The 19,757-nt window shown below is 38.4% G+C and overlaps 1 long non-coding RNA gene across 1 annotated transcript in view; it reads right to left on the bottom strand.

The window, feature by feature from the left end:
• Positions 1-9,657: 9,657 nt before the first annotated feature.
• LOC135967029 (uncharacterized) overlaps positions 9,658-19,757 on the bottom strand; it is a 121,715-nt gene continuing 111,615 nt past the window's right edge. The window contains exons 4-5 of the long non-coding RNA XR_010580827.2: positions 10,483-10,650; positions 9,658-10,189 (exon numbers count right to left, since the gene is read on the bottom strand). This is a non-coding gene — a long non-coding RNA (uncharacterized lncRNA). The remainder of the gene's footprint in view (positions 10,190-10,482; positions 10,651-19,757) is intronic.

A 19,757-nucleotide genomic window follows, 5' to 3' on the forward strand; every position in this document is an offset into this window, starting at 1 on the left:
CTTTTCCTATGTTCTCCTAAATTGGTATCTCACCTGCAGGGGAATTTTCTGGTTCGGATGACCCCTGTGTGCTGTGGGGTTTTGACTAGCAGTTATTGAGCAGGTACTCTGTAGCATGCACTGCCTTAGGTACTTTAAATGAGTTTTCTAATTTAAACTTCTCAGCTACCTTTAGGATGAGGTATTGCTGTTTGCATTTTTCTGATGTAGACACGGAGACTCAAGGAGTTGAAATCACTAACCCAAGGATCCACACTTATACATGAGGGAGCTAGAACTCAAAGTCACTTCTACTGAGTCCTAAGCTCACAGTTTTAACTACCACTACACAACCTTGATTTCAGTGCCAGGAAACGTTTGCCTGCATGCTTTTATTGCAGAGAAAGACAACCTTCTCCCGTTTTTGACTTGACAGCCAGGAAACTCATGCACAGATTTATTGCACAGTGTCATTAACTCTGGCTTATTTTGACATGGTTTCTAACTTCTTTTTTATTTCTATAATCTTTTCCATGTATGTGTGTTTACATTTGTGCTGCAATTATTACCTATCATTAAATAACACTATAGATGTATATATACATGTCTTCATTTATCTTATCACTGATCTATTAGAAGTCATCCAGAACAATAAGAGAGCATCCCAAATGATGAGAAAGATGAGAGTTTCTTTTAATTTCAAGGCTAATTTAATATTTTATTTATAAATTATTAAGTTTCTGATTATTATGCATATTTTCCATATGCATACCTAGAGTATTGCCTTCTTAAAAGTCTTTTAAGAAAAAAAAATATGCACACAGGCAATTCTGTGATAAATAATGCACATTGATCCTAAGTACCCATTCTGAAAACCCGTTAGATACATTGATTTGCTTTTAAAAGAGAATCTGCTGCTGAAAGGCGGAGCAAAGTGATTCACTACTGGCAAGAATAATGAAAACAGATGCAAACTAAATTAGTCTCCAGGCATCCCAAGGAACAATGGAAAAGATTAAAGAGTGAGTGGTATAGTGAGAATCAGATTATATCTGCTTATATTACTGAGTTGGTGACTTGATAACCATTAGATGAACCATTCCACCAGAACTAGCTGATTGTTAGGACATCCTGCAATCATTCATTAATAGCAAGCATACCTACAGAAATTTAGTTCAAAGAGTGCCTGAGGATGGAAGAAGTGGACTCCCATTTGATCTTGGAAGTGATTATATCTCCAACGTTCAACCACAGTTTCCTAACTGAATTCAGACTTGTATTCTAGAGCAGCGTCCTTATGTCTAAATCTTGCAGGGTTCTCCAAGATATCTACTAAAATTGGAGCTCTGTGTTGCTCTTGCTTGTCCTCTCTGACATACTGGAGTCTGTCTGTGAGGCCTAGCCCTGTGACAGGGGCCCTGAATAGCTTTCTATGACATAACTGCCTTTCTAGTAACACCTAACCTTAAATTCACCATCTCTGAGACCCACCCTCAATTTAATGCCTCAGTAATTTTCCTTAGACCCCCCTGTAATCTCTTCATGCCAGTGTTTACTAGTTGCCTAGACTGTAAACTTTAGTTATTGTGCTCCCTTTGGACATGTCACTTTGTCCCCAGCTGGAACCTCTGCAGTTAGCAGCTGCAACCAGGCCAGTTCCCCAAGCCCTGATTCTGCCGGAGACTCAGTTCCAGTGACAGTCCACACCCTTCCCTGTCTCCTTTGGTCAACCATGACCACAGATTCCTTAAATATGACTCTTAGGGGTTTTATAACCGAACATTTGCATTTCATTTTAGGTATGTCTATGATGTATTTCTGCATCTTTTTGTGCAAATTGTATCATGTTCAGTTTCTAGATGAACATTTAACTTTTTAAATAATATACAGTTCTCCTATGAGTCTTTTCACTCTCAATTAGAATGTGTCTTTCCTACAACTGAAATATCCATCTGTGCTCCTGCCTAATAGGCTGTATTAGTCACAGTGCATAGATTTGAATGGAGTTTTCAAACTCTATGGATATCGAGCATCTCTCCCTCTGAGAGATGTGGGGATAATTCAAGTTTGCTCAGGTCTTCTACACTTGGAAGTTGACTGTATTCTTTTCTCTTCACAAACCTCTCTTGTAAATATTTCTCTCAAACCTGATCCCAGTTAGGTCCAAAGTTAAATATTTCAAAATAACCATGTTCTATATCCTCTCTAAAATGTACTGATTTGTGTCTCTGTGCATCTGTTTCACCAAAAATTTAAAGTAGGCAACATTTCAATTTAGAGCAATATTGGAAAGAAAAGAAAGCCCTAAGTGTTTACGAGATATTACACTAATCCCTCCTTTTTGTTAAGGATGATTTAATCTATAATTGTAGTTACACATTTGCTTCCTCCGTCACATACTTCAGCCTACCACACAGAGCTCATCATTCACCAGATGAAGTTATTTCCATCTGACTTTTAACACTATTCTTGATGTTTTACAGATTAATCAGTGTTTTCAATACTTTCATTAATTACATTCTGGTAGGGGTCCATAGAATAATTGTCTTTTGATGTCTGGACTCCCAAGAAAATCCCACTGTAAATAAAACTTTATCACAATAAACCCTACACTGCCTCCTAACTTAGTTACAGCTGTGGATCTTAAATTAAAAATCTGGATGATATAATTTGATTATGATGCAGGAACTTGAATTCAGGCACAGGTGCCATGATGAAAATATCAGAGTGCAACTAACTTCTAGCAATATGAGAAAACATTATTGAGCTACTTATTAATGGACAGAATCTGCCCTGAAAACCTGGCAAATCTTCACAAAAGCCAAGAGTGCAATCAAGTTAGCACCATTAAAAGCAGAGCCCGTGGCTTGTACTCCAAAGCATGCACTGTGGGCAATGCCATTACTGGTACACCTGCTCCAACCAGCTGGCAAAACTGAAGTGTGTCTTTTGACTCAGCAAAGTCAGCCCAATGCCCCAAGACATCTGAAAGCTACCAAAACATTGATGTTTATTAAGGAAGATTTTGCTAATGGATCTGCATTTTCTCATAATCATAATAGTATATTTCAAACACGACTCTCCCATAGCAGTGTTAAAATAGAATAAGAGTCTTAACGAATCACATCAGACCATGAGGCAACAGCACTACTGTCTTCGGCATCATTCTGATGGACATTTCTGCCTCAGGAGCTCTGAGCATACATTAACACTATAAAATCTGGCACAGACTCAAAGATTCACTGTGAAGGGTACAAAATGGAACTTTACTGTCTATGGGCTGATTAATTGGAATATATAATTCCATAATTAAAATGCCAAGTCAAATTGGTCTTCGGAATGGCAATTCTTTTGTGGAAATCCAACCACTATGAAACTAAAGTACAGCTCTCCTCTCTCTGAAGAAGGGGTCCTCTCTGGTGGAAAATGTGGCATTTGTAGAACACTCATGGAACAGTGAGGGAGGAAAGAAGACTATCTGTAACCAATCTAGTTATCCAAATCAATCCTAAAGATTAAAATAGTGACCTTTGTGAGAACCACATCACCCTAAATCTAGGGTCCCATTGAGTCAGCTTTTCAAGTGCAATTGTTCATCTCAATAAACACTTATTGAGCATCCCGGATAATACAACAGTGTGTAGAAAGGTTTATAAAAAATAACTCTTGACCCCAAATGTTGCAGGTGAGATTTCTTTGGAAACAGACTACAAGACAGAGATTTGCATGCAGGAAGTTTGTTAAAGTATACAAACTGGGATTGATACACAAGAGGGAGTGAGGAAAGCAAGACTATGCAGGGGGGAAAGTTAAACAGCAATGTAGTCACAACAAAGGCTTCAGACGATCCCACAGAGGGCAAAGGTGAATGGTTTGACCCCCTTAAAGTTTCTCAAATTGAGGCAAAGCAGCCAGGTCTTTATAAACCATATTGACCAGCCACTGGGTATGGACAAGGTGACTCTCTTCAGCCAGTGGAAAATTTGAAAGAGAAAGTCAAAGGAATCTGTCAATTACCAATATTTCCAATAATTGGGAAATAGGCATGTCCATCTTGGAAGCAGGCAGGATGATCTGGGTGCCACACCACAGCATGAACTACATCAAATAAGAGTGCAGGCCAGCTTTTGTTTCTGAATCAAGTGGAGGGTCTAGTGATTTTTACGTCACCCAATCTAACACTACAGGAGCTATGAGAACCTAAAATAAGTCACCTAATTTACAACAGAGCAGTAAAAGTTTTGCTGTAATTGTGACTAATTCTTTTTTCCTGGAGAACAGTTTCTCAAAATCATCCTCTAAAGGAGGAAGAAGCAGACTCATAATCTAAGCAAAATAAACTAAGTGTAAAATCAGCAGTGCTATAGGGTAGAGTTTGCCTAATTCTCCACTTCAAATTCAGGATTTCCCTGGCAGGGCATCATCCTGCACATGAGGCGCAAATGACTGCACAGCATCCTGAAATCAGAACCCCTGCTACCTGTCCTGCTGAAGACCAAAGAACCAGGAAAATCAAAGCCACTAACATTTTCTGAGCACTTACTGTGCGCCTGGTACTGCTATGAGTGTGCTACATGTATTATTACCCATAATCCCCAAAGCAACTAAATGAGGTAGGTACTGTTTTTTATATTGCCATAATTCAGAAGAGGAAACTAATTTACAGAAAAATTAAAAGCTGTTCAAGCTCAAGTGCATGGCAGAGCCCAAACTCTAAGTTAGCAGACCCAAAGAACATCTAAAAACATTGTTGTTTTGGATATTCTCATTTCATCCCTAAAGACACCCTCTGCAGCCTTCTCCTGCATCCCAGATGCTGATTTCTATGAATTCCATCCACAGAGCTCGCTTGTCTCCTAGTTTCCAGTTCAGTTGACCAAAAAGAGTTACCAGCCAGAGATCAAAGGGTATAAAGAGACTGAGATCGAGATATTTCCTGACTGATTATTTTTCCCTGCTGGGCCACAGATTGGCAGTGACTCTTTTCCTCTACCAAAGGTTATTTCTATAGCTAGAGATGTCTCTGGGTTCCAATAACACCACTTCCTCTTTCCCCTTCAGACTACCATTACTGGTTTGGAGACACTTCTTCATCTATTGTTCATGTCCCTTAACCCTGTCCACAGTTTTTCAAATAGGCCCTTTATTAAGCATGCCTCAAATTCCCCATTTAAGAGTGTCATATGTTTCCTTCTGGGGCCCTGGTGTATTCAGGAATGTAGCTGGATCTACTATGCAGTGACATATACTTTGTTAGAGAGGACCTGGGTCTCATGGACGTACAAGACACTGATAAATTTCTCCATTAAGACAAGGTGATCTTAATACACAGACAGCTCCTTTGTCACTGAGGATATCCACAGACATGGAAGAAGAAAAAACAGAGCAAAGGCAGGTAAGCAGCCAACGTGGCAACTGGTGTTTGTTCAAAGGTGAGATGCTCCATCATAGAGAGAATGTGGCTGAAGAAATGATGAATGTGGACAAGGGTGTCGAAAAAGAAACTAGTACTAGATACTGGGGTCGTATGGACACAGAATAAGAATGTAGTGAGGTTAAATGTAAATGGGAGGAAGTTAACTGTATTTCTCATTTTCCCTTCAGCATTCATTACTGCTGACAGTAAAATGTACTTGCCAATTACAAGCTTCTGGTCTCTTCTAGTTTAATACATAATCTCTTTCAGGTAATTGGCCTTTCTGGATTCCTTTCTCTTTCGGTTCTCTTTCTCTTCTCCAGACATTGGATAGAAGGTGATGCTTGTGTTATGTCATGGGGTGGGGTGAGATGGTGTAGGCGGTTGTGGTGCTCTACTTCTTGTAATGGGCTTCAGGGCTCATAACAGTTGCTGCAGAATGTGTAAGCTGGTGTCACTCCTATGTAGTCAAGGTCCATTGGTCTGCCTACAGGGATGGCTGGTGTCTGGATCTGAGCACTTAGCAAGGGTGGTCTGCCCTGCAGCTCTCCACTTCAGAGTCTTTTCACTCCTTGACTCAGAGACACCCCTGAGGAACTCTTCAACCAGTACCTACAGCAGCCCTCTGTGGCACACAGTAATCTCCTGGCCTCCTCCATGCTAGTGTGGACTCTGGAGAGCCAAGGGCACTATCTCAGTCTTCCTGGCCTGAGCATCTTCCTCCACCACTTCTACTAACGACTTGGGTTTGGGTCCATAGTACCTAAGACACCAGCTGAATTTGGATTCTCTCTGAGGAGCATGAAGTCTTCTAAACTAGGCCAAAGGCCAAGAGGTCAAAACATGCAGATCCGGCTCTAGGATTTTGCCAAACTCCAAACTGATGTGGGTAGTTTGCTATCTGTTGCATTCCTGTTCCTTCCAAGGTATGGCCCAATGGAGGTAGAAGTCTCACAGGGTAATGTCAACTCTCACCTCTCACCCTTCTCAGAATCTTTCCCCAGATTTCTCCTCTCAGTACTAAAGTAGTTTCCCATTGTCCTTCTCTATAATTGAGAGGTAACTTATCATATCTTCTTTTCTCTTCCAAATATTCTCTGGTCCCTTCTCTCTTTCTCTTTGCTGGAAAGAATCAGCCCAGACAGGATTTTTCACACTTAGCACTATTGACATTTTGGACCAGAAAATCCTTTGTTGTGGGCATAGGCAGGGATATCCTATGCTTGTAGTATATTTGGCAGCATCCCTGGTCTCTATCCACTAGATACAACTGAAAATGTCTCCAGATATCACTAAATGTGCCCTGCAGGACAAAAATTACTTCCGGTTTAAAATTACAAGGTAGAATTAATAGAAGAAGAGCTCAAGGGGTAAATACAAGAGTAACAAAAGAAGGTAAGGAAAGAAGGAAAAGACGTAGGAAGAGAAGAAAGGAGGAAGGAAAATAAATCAAGATGTATTTCAAACAATATTCTGCCACTGGGATTCATATTTTCCACTAAGGTCACTTAATCTCACCTGTTTGTCACTCCCTTCCAGAAAGATAGAAGCTATAGTCTAATGGAGAATCTGCTTGTCCATCAACTTCCTCTTTACTCACCCTCATATCCTACTGAGGCAACTCACTACCACTTTCTAAACCACATTGCCTTGCCTGCAAATAAAGGGCATGGGACAAGATCGTTTCTAAACCTTTCTCCCAACTCTGCTAATCTACAATTCTGGTGCAACACTTTCTCTGTTGAAAAACAATAACCTAAATGGTCACTCTCTTCTTGTGTTTATGGGAGCTTTAAGAAGCAAACACGTAAGATTAAGGTGACTTTCTTATACACACAACCATTATCATTTTATTTTCACAGTCAACCTTTTTTTTTTTTTTTTTGCCTTTTCTCAAAGCTTCCAGGATAAGTGTCTAGAAAAAAATATATCTTTGTCATCCTGAAATAAATGGAGGCCTAACCTCAGTTGATGGGTAAGACTATACCAAGAAATCTGAATGGTGTATGCCTGACAATGATTATTTGGGCCATGTTCAAGGGACCGCAGTAGAAATCCTTCATTAGCACCATGACATTTTCATTATTGCTGGTGTCAGGAAGGAAAGTGTTGCAAGTATTTGGGGGATAGGGTTTCAACATTTGTCAAATGCAATTACCCAGACGTTTTAGCTCCACAGTTGATCGGAATGCTATCTTCCACTTCCCGTAACACCCAGTAAGTAGAAAAGGAAGCAGAAGGGTAGTTCATAAAATAGATACAGGAATAACAACATCGTGTTTAAATTAGAATGACATGAATGAGTTTGTAATACTTTGAAACCACATAACCCTGAGAGAGCTAAAAGGTCTATTAGAGATAATGAGGCCCGTAGATGTGGTGTTTCAATGAAAAGGAATGAGGCAACATATACATGAATCACAAAACAGAATGCAATCCAAATACAGTTTTAAAACCACAAATGAAATGTTGGCTTAAAGCACTGCATCTCTCTGCATGAAACATAGAGAATTAGGTGCTGAATCTCACTGCTTCAAGGACTAAAGCTAACCAGCTCTTGAGGGGAAGGATGAAATAGGTGAGTTTCCCCTGAACATTATCCCAGACACCTGCCACTCTGGAAATGGGCCAACAGTCCTCCTAATGATCACTCTTCCAATGCAATTTTCAGACACATCACTTGCCACAGAACTTTCATTTCTACTATATCCCAGGACTGAAAAATGTTAGCTGGGCTTCCAGTTTTGTGGCTGCTTTAAAAGCTGTTACAAGTCAGGAACTGTTTGGGACATTAAAAGATACTTAGAACACAGGGTTTTCCTGGGAGTCTATTCTCCGTGATAAAGGAATGAGGATTTGCTGAAAAAGAGTGTTGCTGCTATCAGCCAGCAGCATCCAGCATCCATAATCCAGGATTATTCCTTTCTCTTTACTTGGGATCATGATTGCCCTCACCATAAGGTAAATCAGTACAAGAGAATTTCTTAGGAACCCCAGGGCATCCACAGAGTCACAACCATGTTGCTAAAATGGCAAAATATTTAGGTGGAAAATGCCAACTTCATTTTTAAAAAAGGCAAGCAAGAAATTCCCTAAATTCAAATTAAAAAAAAAAACTCTATTAAATAAATATCAGTGTCAAATGTCACAAACTGGGAGCCCCATAAGCTAAATTTAGAGCGCAGATGTTACCAAGTTAGTTGTGATGAAAAGAATGTTTTAGAAAAGTTGAATTTGAATACCATTAGAGGGGCATATACATCCCTCCTCCCCTCTGACTGTTCCCTGGCTCTTATACTGACCCACATCAATCTTTTTTGTTATTTGACTAGCCCCTGAAGGTACATGTGTTTGTAAACCTGTGTTTCTCAGGTTTCTTAGTTGCATACAATAAAATCCAAGCAGATAAAAAGCTTTTGTTACAGGATACTAGGTGGCTCATAGAATCACTGAGAGGGCCAGAGGTACAAACTAAGGAGTTACCCAAGCAAGAACAATACTGACCACAGAATCAGAACTGGACACAGCAGGCTCCATCATGTTTTCCTCCAAAGATGACCACTCCCACCGCTGCTCTGTGCAGAAGGTTGACTGACCCCCTCCTGCTGCAGCCTCACTTGGCTTACTTCCAGGTTCAGTTTTGCTTGGCAAAACCAGGATCTCATGCCTTCCACTGTGAGATTTTACTTAATAATGTGGATTTTAAAAATAAGATGTATCTACCGATTAATTTATAAAATTCTAAAAGAAATGTTTTCAATCCTCTGTGAAAAGGGTTTTACTATTAAAGTAAAAAAAAAAAAAAAAGAAGAAAGATTTCTTGTTTAACTTAGTGAGACCTTTTTTCAAATGTTAAAGGGGCAGCATTTCACCACCTAACTCCCTAAAATGTGATAGTTTGAACTATAAAGGCACCAAAACAATATAAAAGCCAAATAAATAAAAAGAAAATTAATTAAACAAGTACTAAAATATGGAGCCAAAAAGAGATATAGTAACAAACTTAGGCTGAGAGTAGCTACTATAACTGCTCAGAAAATAAACATATTTCCCGGCAGCCAAAGCAAAATGAGAAAGTTAGTATGTTACATCATTCTTATTGTTCAGTAAAAGAACATGTACCGGTTTACCAGAGAAATACACCTATTTCATAGTGTTGAACTGAAAAAAAATTTTATCATAATGTACGTATAGTGAACAACAAACTGATGGTGTCTTTGAAAATGATTTTACAAAAGCTTATCACTATAGCTCTATTTATGGGCATTCTTTATTTCAAAGTTTAAGGAGTAAATTTAAATTGCAGTTTTCTCAAGGCACTTATATAGAGAATCAGAGTAATAAATTCCAGTATGTGGCTAGCTCATGGTGTGCTTCAATGTCATGATAAAGCCTTAAAAATCTGATAAAAATAAAGGGTTCAACTTCTCTGATACTGACATACCAATTTTCTCAGCAGGACTTTTAATGAACGATGTATAACAGTCAAATTCAGACTGGAGTCCTTCCATGCAAGTGCCCTGTGCTGCTGATTGCAAGGAGATGCTTAAGTTCTTAAATGAAGACACCATCACTAGTATTTTACTGAGGAAATTAAAAATGGTAAGTTGCTGTCTGACTCGTATACAGGCGGTACACTGCAAAACGAGAAAGTGTTGTTGCTGTTCTTCTTGTTGTTGTTGTTGTCATCTTCCCAAGCAGTAGTTTTGAATTCATTTGAATACTTGAACAACGGTTTGATGGAACTACTGGAGTTCTGCATGTAAATCACAGGATACATAACCAGGCCTGGATCTAGGATTTAAAAGAACAAGTTATAGTCTTAGTTCTCTGAAGTCTGTGTGATGTTTGTGACTTGTTCATTCCCCTGAGGCCAAAGGAAAATGGGGTAAGGCTGAGGTTGAAATTGACCTTTCAAATGAGACACTGTGTCAGTTATCTGTTGCTGTATCACAAATTTCTCCAAAATTTAGTGGCTTAAAACATTTATTGTCTCGTAGTCGCTTTGGGTCAAGACTGTGGGAACAGCATAGGTGGATCCTCTGGTTCTGGGCTTCTTACAAGGCTGAAGTCATCTCAAGGCTTACCTGGGGATAGGTTCACTTCTGAGCTCACTCAGCTTGTTGGCAGGATTCAGTTCTTCAAGGGCTGTTGGACTGAGGGTCTCAATTCCTCATGAGTTGTTGGTCTGAGGCTTCTCTTTCTTCCTTTCCATGAGGTTTCCTTTGTAGGGTAGCTCACAATATAGGAACTGGCTTCATCAGAGCAAGGGAGAAGAAAAGAGAGTGCTAGCAAGACTCAAGTAACTCAAGCTTTTGCACCTTAATCTTGGAAGTAACACCCTATCACCTTTGCTCTAGTATTCTATCTGTTAAAATCAAACAACTAGGTCCATCCCACACTCACAAAGAGGGAATACGCAAGATTGTAAATATCAGAAGCAGGGATCATTGGAAGCTATTTCAGAAGCTGCCCACCACAGGTATAGACACAGTAACCTGGGAGCTAAAACAAAGGAAAGTCAGTTACTATGGGAAAAGCTAGAGTCATGGTTTTTAAGCAAATTTAATGGTTAAAGTCTTTTCGAACAAAATACTTAAAACAGGTAAAAGCAGGGTTATCCTCCCTAAAGCATTGAGTAAGGCTCTGGGCATGATGGACACTCATCACAGTGCAGTTGCAGCATAGGCCCAAGGCTGGGTTCCTTGCCTCCTGACACCCAGGGGCTTGGGCACAGGCTGGCAGCATTGGAAATGGGTGCCCACAATGGCCTGATATGAATCACTGCCAGAGGAAGAAGGGAGAGCTGCTCTGATGGAAGATGGGAGCAAGCTATCTTCCCACACAGTTTTTCTCATCCCCTGTGTCAGCCAAAATAATTATGGGTAAACAATATATCTTTAAAAACTTAAAGGAAAATCAAACATTTGTTGAACCTTTGAAACCTAGAATGCCACCAAAAATAGTGTGAAAATCACTGGAGTCACAAATCATATAACAAATGGAAGAGTTAAGTCACATGCAGCCAAAAAGTAGAGATTTAAGAAAGTCAAATATGTCTTTCCAATGGGAAAGGCTAGGCAAATGGGAAGCTGTGAGAGTGGAATTTGGTGAAATGAAGCATCAGGACCAGAATGGAATGGGAAGAGATAGAAAACCAGATCAGAAGCATATCTGACACTCTCAGCTCAACTGTTGGGCATATGGCTTATCTAGGAGAACATTCTTGAAGCAACGAAACTACACTGGACAGAGGTGAGCTTTTTTTGGGTAACCATATGTCCTGATTTTGCAAAGGCAGTCCTGGTTTGTGCTTGTGCTTTTATTAGTAGTCCTCTTTTCCATTCTCAAAAATGTCTCAGTTTGGAAAAATAAATTATCTCTAACTTTTCTGAATATCAAGCTTAAACAACATACACCTTTAAGGATTGGGTTTTTTTTTAACTTGCCTTACTCATCATTTTCGCCCTTTAATTTCCTTTTGAGCAGTCCCTTTTTAATGATTAATTCTGTACTCAATAACATCTTTCATTCTCTTCTACTAAAACATTTTACAACTTTCCATTTAGGATTGGGGTGTAGTTGGATAGTCAGAGTTAGAATCTTTCAACTTGAAGTAACCTCAAGGTTACCTAGTAGTTAATATCAGCAGAATTTTTATCCAGATCAAAACATTTAAGTGCTAATTGGCTACATATCACAAGGATTCAAGCCCCCATAACAAGAGAAGATGAGCACTGGATGAGACTTTAAAGAGAAACATCAAGACATAGCCTCAGTTAAGACCTGTGACGGCTATTGTGGGGTATAGACAGAAGGATGCTTACTTGATAAGTCAGGGAAAGGCTTATTCACCAGGCCTTAGCCTATGTTCATTTTTGGAATCTGAGCTGGGGTGGAAACATTCCAGTATGCATTTTCATTATGTTAATTTTTATCTCTTGTTCAATAGCTATATTCTCCTATGAATTTGTGAGTCAGATGCTCTTGAATTTGAGTATCCCAGGGAGGGAAGCTTAGGACAAGACACAATGGGGTGAATTATAGTTTCCAGGGTTAGTAATAGATACTGGGCAAAGTCATAAAATCATCTGGGACTCAGTTTCTTCATGTATAAAATGGAAGTTTTAAGCCAGGCAGTCTAGATACGTTTTTCAAGTCCAGTTGAAAACCCCCAAGTTTACAACAGTGCATTTGACCAAACATTTTGAACTACTTCCCCATGCTGCAAAATGTACAGGTTCTGGAACAAACATAGATTCAGTCTTTTTCTTCTAGGAGGTTACAGGTTAGTGGAAGAGATATATTGTGGGATATTAAAATGTTGGTAGTAAACTTAGATTTCTAAGAAAGTCATAGAAGTAACTGGGTTGGCCTGGGGTAATCAGGTAAAGCTCCCTAAAGAAAGGAGCAACAAAACTAACTCTTTAAAAAACATATAGAAGTTGGTCAGGCATGGTGGCTCATGCCTGTAATCCCAGCACTTTGGGAGGCTAAGGCGAGCCGATCACGAGGTCAGAAGATCGAGACCATCCTGGCTAACACAGTGAAACCCCGTCTCTACTAAAAATAGAAAAAATTAGCCAGGCACGGTGGCAGGCACCTGTAGTCCCAGCTACTCAGGAGGCTGAGGCAGGAGAATGGCATGAACCCAGGAGGTGGAGCTTGCAGTGAGCCGACATCACATCACTGCACTCCAGTCTGAGTGACAGAGCGAGACTCCATCTCCAAAAATATATACATATATATGTGTGTGTGTGTATATATGTGTGTGTGTGTGTGTGTGTGTGTGTGTGTGTGTGTGTGTGTGTGTGTTAACCAGCAAAAAACAGATGAAGAACAACATTCTAGACAGAGCAAGCAGCATGCATGAAGTCTCAGAAGTATAAACAACACCTTGGAATAAGGATAATCAAGTCAGTTCAGTAATAGAAGTTTATACAGTCAGGCTGAAATACTCTGTAGACGCTGGATTATGCAAAAACTTAGATGCATACTAAGGAAGGTGCATGATGCCCTGTACCGAAGGCTGAGCTCTTGAAAGACCTTAAGCAAGGGAGTAACATGCTCTTATATAGATCTAAACCAAACGCAACTCAACCTGGGTCTCTCTTCCAGACAAGTGTCTCTTGAATGATTAACAAGAGACCAGGATGAACTCAAATAAATATTCCAGGGCCAACACAATGTTCACAAAAGTATACCTGAGAGAAGTACAGCGGACTGAAAAGTCATCTAACAGGTAACATAATAGGAAAGGTCTTTACTTTGGCCAAATTGGTATCAAGAAATACAAAATATTAGAATTAGAAAGAACTTTCAGGTTGATTACGTCCAACCCTTTCATTTCAGAGAAAAGGAAACCGAGACCTTGGGAAGAGAAGTCACTTGGTCCTCAACAACTTACCTCTCTTTTCATCACGTTCAACCTTCAGTTTCATGAGGTTTGTGATCAGAGCAAAAGCCCTCTTGTCTGACTTAGTTGATACCTTCAGACAGTCAATTATTTGAAAATAATAAAGCAGACCCTCCAAAATACACATATACACCTTGATATTTTAACTTAAAATGTATAGGTGTACTTTCACTCTCCAATCTTTCTATGCAGATTCAAGGTGTTCCTTTGAATAGATAGATACACAGTAGATGCACAGGTAGAGTACTCTATCTTCTTTCTACAACAAAACATAACCATAACACATCATGTAATATTTACAATTTTGGCTTAAAGTAAAGCAAGAGATTGAAGATACTTGCAAAGGAAGTAAAGCAAGCATCGTTCCAATTTTTTTTTCTAATCCTCTAAAGTGGTCTTACCTCTAATTCAAAAGCAATTTTATTTTTATCAAATCATCTTTATCAATGATTTTTAAATCATTCAACTTATTTTTTAAAGAAATTATATTCTCTTTCCGAAAAAAATCATTATCTTAAATTACAGAATATAGTATAATGAATACAATGACATAGAAGGGTTTGGAACTAAGCACAACTGCGTCTTGGTAAGCACATCACTCAATTTCTGAGAGGAAAGGTGTGAGAGAGGACCAGGTAATGGCCCAGAACCTAGTAGTGGGCAGCACATGGTCATCTATGTTTTAGAGAGAAAGGATTGAGTTGATGTGCTATAAGTAGGATAAGCACAGATCAGTTAAGAGAGCTTCTGATGAATTTATTTTGATAGATGCGTTCTATATTCTGAGTTGTGATTCTGGAATGATCAGGGGTGAGTGTTTTCTTGTTTACCTGATGTCACTGTTCACATCTTAAAAACTTGATTCTCCAATATAATTATTCTGATGTTTGATGCAACTCCCTTGTATCATTCAACTGAAAAGAGAAGCTATCTTTCCACATGGGCTATGAATATAAAGAAAAAGAATTCTATGCATAATATTGACCCAACATTGACTGATAAACAGAAGGAGGTTTTAAAAAATAATGGGATTTGTATTACAAAGTATTCACTATTGATTCATTTAAGTTTCCTGTTCTTTTTGTATTTTTTAGATGAACATCTTAGATAGCAAAGTCAAACTTTATCCAAACAAGATTAGATACATATCAATGTCTCTGTTTTATTCAAGCACAATACTAAAACTGATAACTTGAAAAATGCAGTGTCTTTATCTGGGTGAACAGCATAGGTCTGTGATATGGTAAGTTCATTACTTGTGAAAGGCTCCCCAGTCACTTCCCTTGTTCCCAAACAATATCTGGTTTGAAGTTTTGGTGACTGGGTATTTATAATCAGCAAAAAGAAAACATTCTGGGCTTCACCTTCAGCAGCAACAAACTCAGAAGAAGGCAGCACGTGGCACGTATTCTCCTGGTTCCTAAAACCCGTGTGTACCTTTGAATTTCTCAATTTAAAGGCAATATTGAAAAATGATATGTTTCCATCAACAAGGGAAACAAGATAACAGAACATTCCAGAACTAAAATATAGGTGCTCTGGAGAGAGACTAATGGTGGGTAATTTGACCTGAGGAGAAAAGACCAGCTTTTAGGAGGAGTGTCATCAAATTCTATAAATTAGAATCTGGCAATTCAAAATCTAAGCAGAAAGCAGAGGTTGTCTCAACAAAACACATTTTCTTATTAACAATAATTTATGCTGAAAGAACCTATATATTTGAAAAATCTGTCAAATAACTGTAGGGTAGGAAGTGGGTTTGGTTAGGCAAGGTATAACAAATGTTAGAGGGAAACAACAGGTACAATTCTCAATTCCTCTTTAACTTTAAGGAAATTGATGAGAGGGATAAGCCTACTAAAGTCCGTCAAAGATCCAGTCGATAATATGGCCCCTGGATTCATTTAATTAACATTTTTATATGTTTGCTATATGCTAGCTTCTGTGCTTAGGTATTAGAAGTACAAAGATGGAAAATAATAATAGTTAACTATTTTTTAATACTCAGTATATACTCAACACTGAGTATAATAATAGATTAGCAAGTTATCATTGTTTAATTCTTCTAACAATCCTAGGAAGTATGTATTATTATTATTATGTATCTTTAGCAGATAAGAAAACAGACTTTTCCAGGGTCACAAAATTAGAAAGCAACAGCCTGGATTTGAGCTTGAAGAACATTAAGTCAAAGACTAACTGTATAACACTCTTCAATATCACCTCCAAGACAAGGTCTTGCACTCAGAAAGCTTGCTACTTACTGAGTACAGGATAAACAAGATTTGGCTCGGAAGAGAAAACCAAGGAAGAGAATAGCAGGAAAAAACAACAGTAAGTGTTTCAAAACAACATTTCCAATCTTATTATACCAGCATTTTCCACTAGGACATGAACGGAGCCCATACTAGAATTGTCTGAACAACAAGAAAGTAAAGAAGTTCATTGAAGAATACACCGATTACATGTTTGAAAAAAAAAAAAAATTGATTCAATTCCTGAGCACCTAACTAAATGTACTCTTTACCATTCAATATTTTTCTTCCAGAGTTTCTTACTAGGGAAATTGCCATTTGGAAAGTAACAAGTTAGCAGGGAAATAGCAAATAGCTAGGAGCCAGGACTAAATCACTTCACAATGACATACATCACAACATCGTGCTGTACAACTTGAATACATATAATTTATATTTGCCAGTTATACCTCAATAAAGCTGGGGAAAGTTAATTAATAAATTAATTTTTAAGACACATATTTTAGATGCAACTGTGCCATTTACATAATGTATAACATTGGGAAAGGTAACTTGGCTTCTCTGAACCCTGAGATTTCTTCACCTGTGAAATGAGAACTATGCATTCTTTCTAGAAATATGAGTTATGGACTTACCAAAAAAAAATCCCCAAACACCAAAATTAAGATGCCAACCACTAGAAAGAGGCGATAACAGTGTCCACCCAGAAGGTTGTTATAAGACTCAAATGAGGTTAAGGAAAAATTGTCCAGTCATTCGGAAATGCTTGATACTCACTGAGCCAGGTGCTAGAGATATTAATACAATAATGAACAACAAAGCTTAAACTGTAGTCTCCAAATACATGAATACAGAACAATATTAGAAGTTTATTACTACTAAGAGAATAAAACTAAAACTGGGTAACACTGTAAGAGTGACAAAGGGGAGGGGATGGCTTTAAATAGATTTGTCAGGAAAGGACTCACTGAGGAAGTGACATTTGAGCTGAATCCTGAATGATGGAAGGGAGTTGGCCATGGAAAGATCCAGAAGTAGCCAGTCTAGGCAAAGCAAGCAGTAAAAGCAAAGTCCCCAGAATGGAAACCAGATTCTCAGAAACAGAAATGAAGCTACTGGGCCAGAGCACAATAAACAGGGGGACAGGGTGGGAAGGGGAGATTAGAGAGAGAGGCTTTCAACTGATTTCCCATTGCTTTGTACACAGGGAAAGTATTATACCCAACTGTAATGGACACCAGTGGAGAGCTTTGGGCAAGCATGCAACACAACTTGATGTACACTCTCAAAAATTCACTCTGGCTGCTGGGAGAATGGGAGGGGTTGAGCAGCCAAAAGTGAAAGCCAAGCTCAGGAAAGAAATAAGGGTGTCTTAGACCCAAGTAATAGCAGTGAGATAGAGGGACATAGACAGTGTCTTTCCATGCATTATCGAAAAAGCTAAGTATGTTGTTGATGGTTTGAATATGGGGTAGGATAAGGAGGAAAAGGAAAAAATCAAAAACAATATCTTCTTTGAAGTTTTGGTCACTGGTAGTTTGTGGTGCCACTTATTGAAATGGGGAGGAGAGTTCTACTTTAGTCATGTTAAGTTAAAGATACTTCTTAAAGATATTTTAGTGGAATATGCTATTCTGGGGCTCAGGAGAAAGGTAGTAACTGATTATACAAATTTAGGAGTTCTATACACATTAAAAAGTGGTAAAACCACCTTCCTATGTGATTTTAATGACAAAGAGAACAAATGACAAGAAATGTGGGAGGGAAAGGCAGACCCTCAATTTTAGTGCAACTCTTAGATCATCAGTTCATTCAAACATATCTTAGTCACATATCGCCTTTGTAAATATCCAGTCACTTAATGTTTGTGTGTTTTTTCATTTATCTATTTGTCTCCTAGCTCAAAAAAAATTTTAAGGCTGCTTTGACAATAACATATCATATGCTAGATTTTTCTACATATTGCAATAGCATTTAGTCTGTTTTCTCTCTCATCCATATGACAAAGTAATAATTAGCCTCAATACTGGTTATTCATCTGTGATTTGAGCTTAAGTTTAGCCAAATAATTACTGAGACAATCAATTTGATAGACTCAATTTAATTTGAAATTTTTAACTTGTGTGTGATTGAAACAACCTGGCATATGAAGAAAGACAATACTGTTACTTTCCAATAATGTCTAACTCTGTACTTTTCTAACTAAGGTATGAATATTTCTAACAATATAGAGTGGTGTACCCCAGGGATACCAGAAGTCATAGCATAAACATATTTCAGAAACATTGTTTTCCTTAGACAATTTGGCAAGCAGATAGATAGATAGATAGATAGATAGATAGATAGATAGATAGGGATCTTTTCTATTAAAAGAAGCTCAGGCATGTTGCTGAGTGGAAAGCAGACTTTGCATTACTTAATATAAAACATAATGCTTCCAAAAACTATGGGACTAGCAGCAGGCCACTTCGGTCTGTTCACTGTCGTTTACTTCTAAGGGGCTGCACTGGTTTAATTTTCTCTGTGCCCTTCAGAGGGTAGAAGTTTTCTCTCAGCACTGCAGTGAAATAGGGGAAATTTATTCCGATTTTCTCCACATCTGACCTGAGGAAGAAAGTTTTCCAAGTTGGAAAGTTACAAGTCAAAGTATCATCAGAAAAGGCTCAAAACTCTAAGCTCTTCTCACAAGTACATCTTTATTGGCATCACAAGAGATAAAGGGAAAAATCAGGAAAACAGCCTGTGAATCCCAGCCCTCTCCTGTAAGCCTATCCTTGCACTTTATGATTTGCAAGTTTGTTCTTTGTTATTATTCAGCAGCAGCCATGCTACTCAAAAGTCAACAAAGATCGGGCGTTTAGGGAAAAGAGAAACCCAGACACATGTTTCAAACATGTCGTGCTGCTCTCAGGTGGCTCACTGGCTCACCAGCTGAGTCATGCATCTTCTCTTGGCCTGTTCTTGCTTTGGGACTCACCCGCTCTTTACACACCAGAGTAAGGAAACAAACAGCAGAGATGAAAGAGAAGCCAGTAGTAGAAAAAAGGATTCGTCTGGCTTTTTTCCATGTATTTGAATGATGAGTCCTCGGAATCTGTTGCCTTTTTTCTACTCTGGGCTTTAGCAGGACTAGAGGGAATGGAAATGTGCCCAGATTTTATTTCTTTTAAAGTCCTATGAAGGCGATCTCATAACCTTACCTCATGGACTCAAATACAAATAGCAATGTCTTGGCCAGCAATCACAGAGTGAAAAAGCTACAGAGGACAGATGTTATCACATAAGATTTTTTAAAAATTTTAGGACTTTTAAATAACAGTTTCTTATTCCCAAGTCACACTTTGTGGTTTTTATTCTGTATGCACTACATGCTGAAGTTTTATTTCTTGCAAAACAATGGCTTATGTGATTATTCTTTTTGAAATTATTTTTTCTTCCTATGGACCTCAGGTGCATAGACTTGGATTATTCATAATACAGTGTTGTCATTGGGCAATGCACGGTTTTATTTTATTTTTATTGATTCATTTATTTATTACTTAGAAATTAATATGTAAATACATATGTATGTGAGAGTTTTGCCACAAACATATGTATTCTTAAATAACATATTGTTTTGTAGTTTGTTTTAAGACATTATAAGAATCATGCCACATTATAGACTGTCTTCTGGAATTTGTGGTTTTATTCA

This window comes from Macaca fascicularis, chromosome 14 (genome assembly GCF_037993035.2).
Source record: "Macaca fascicularis isolate 582-1 chromosome 14, T2T-MFA8v1.1".
NCBI lineage: Eukaryota > Metazoa > Chordata > Mammalia > Primates > Cercopithecidae > Macaca > Macaca fascicularis.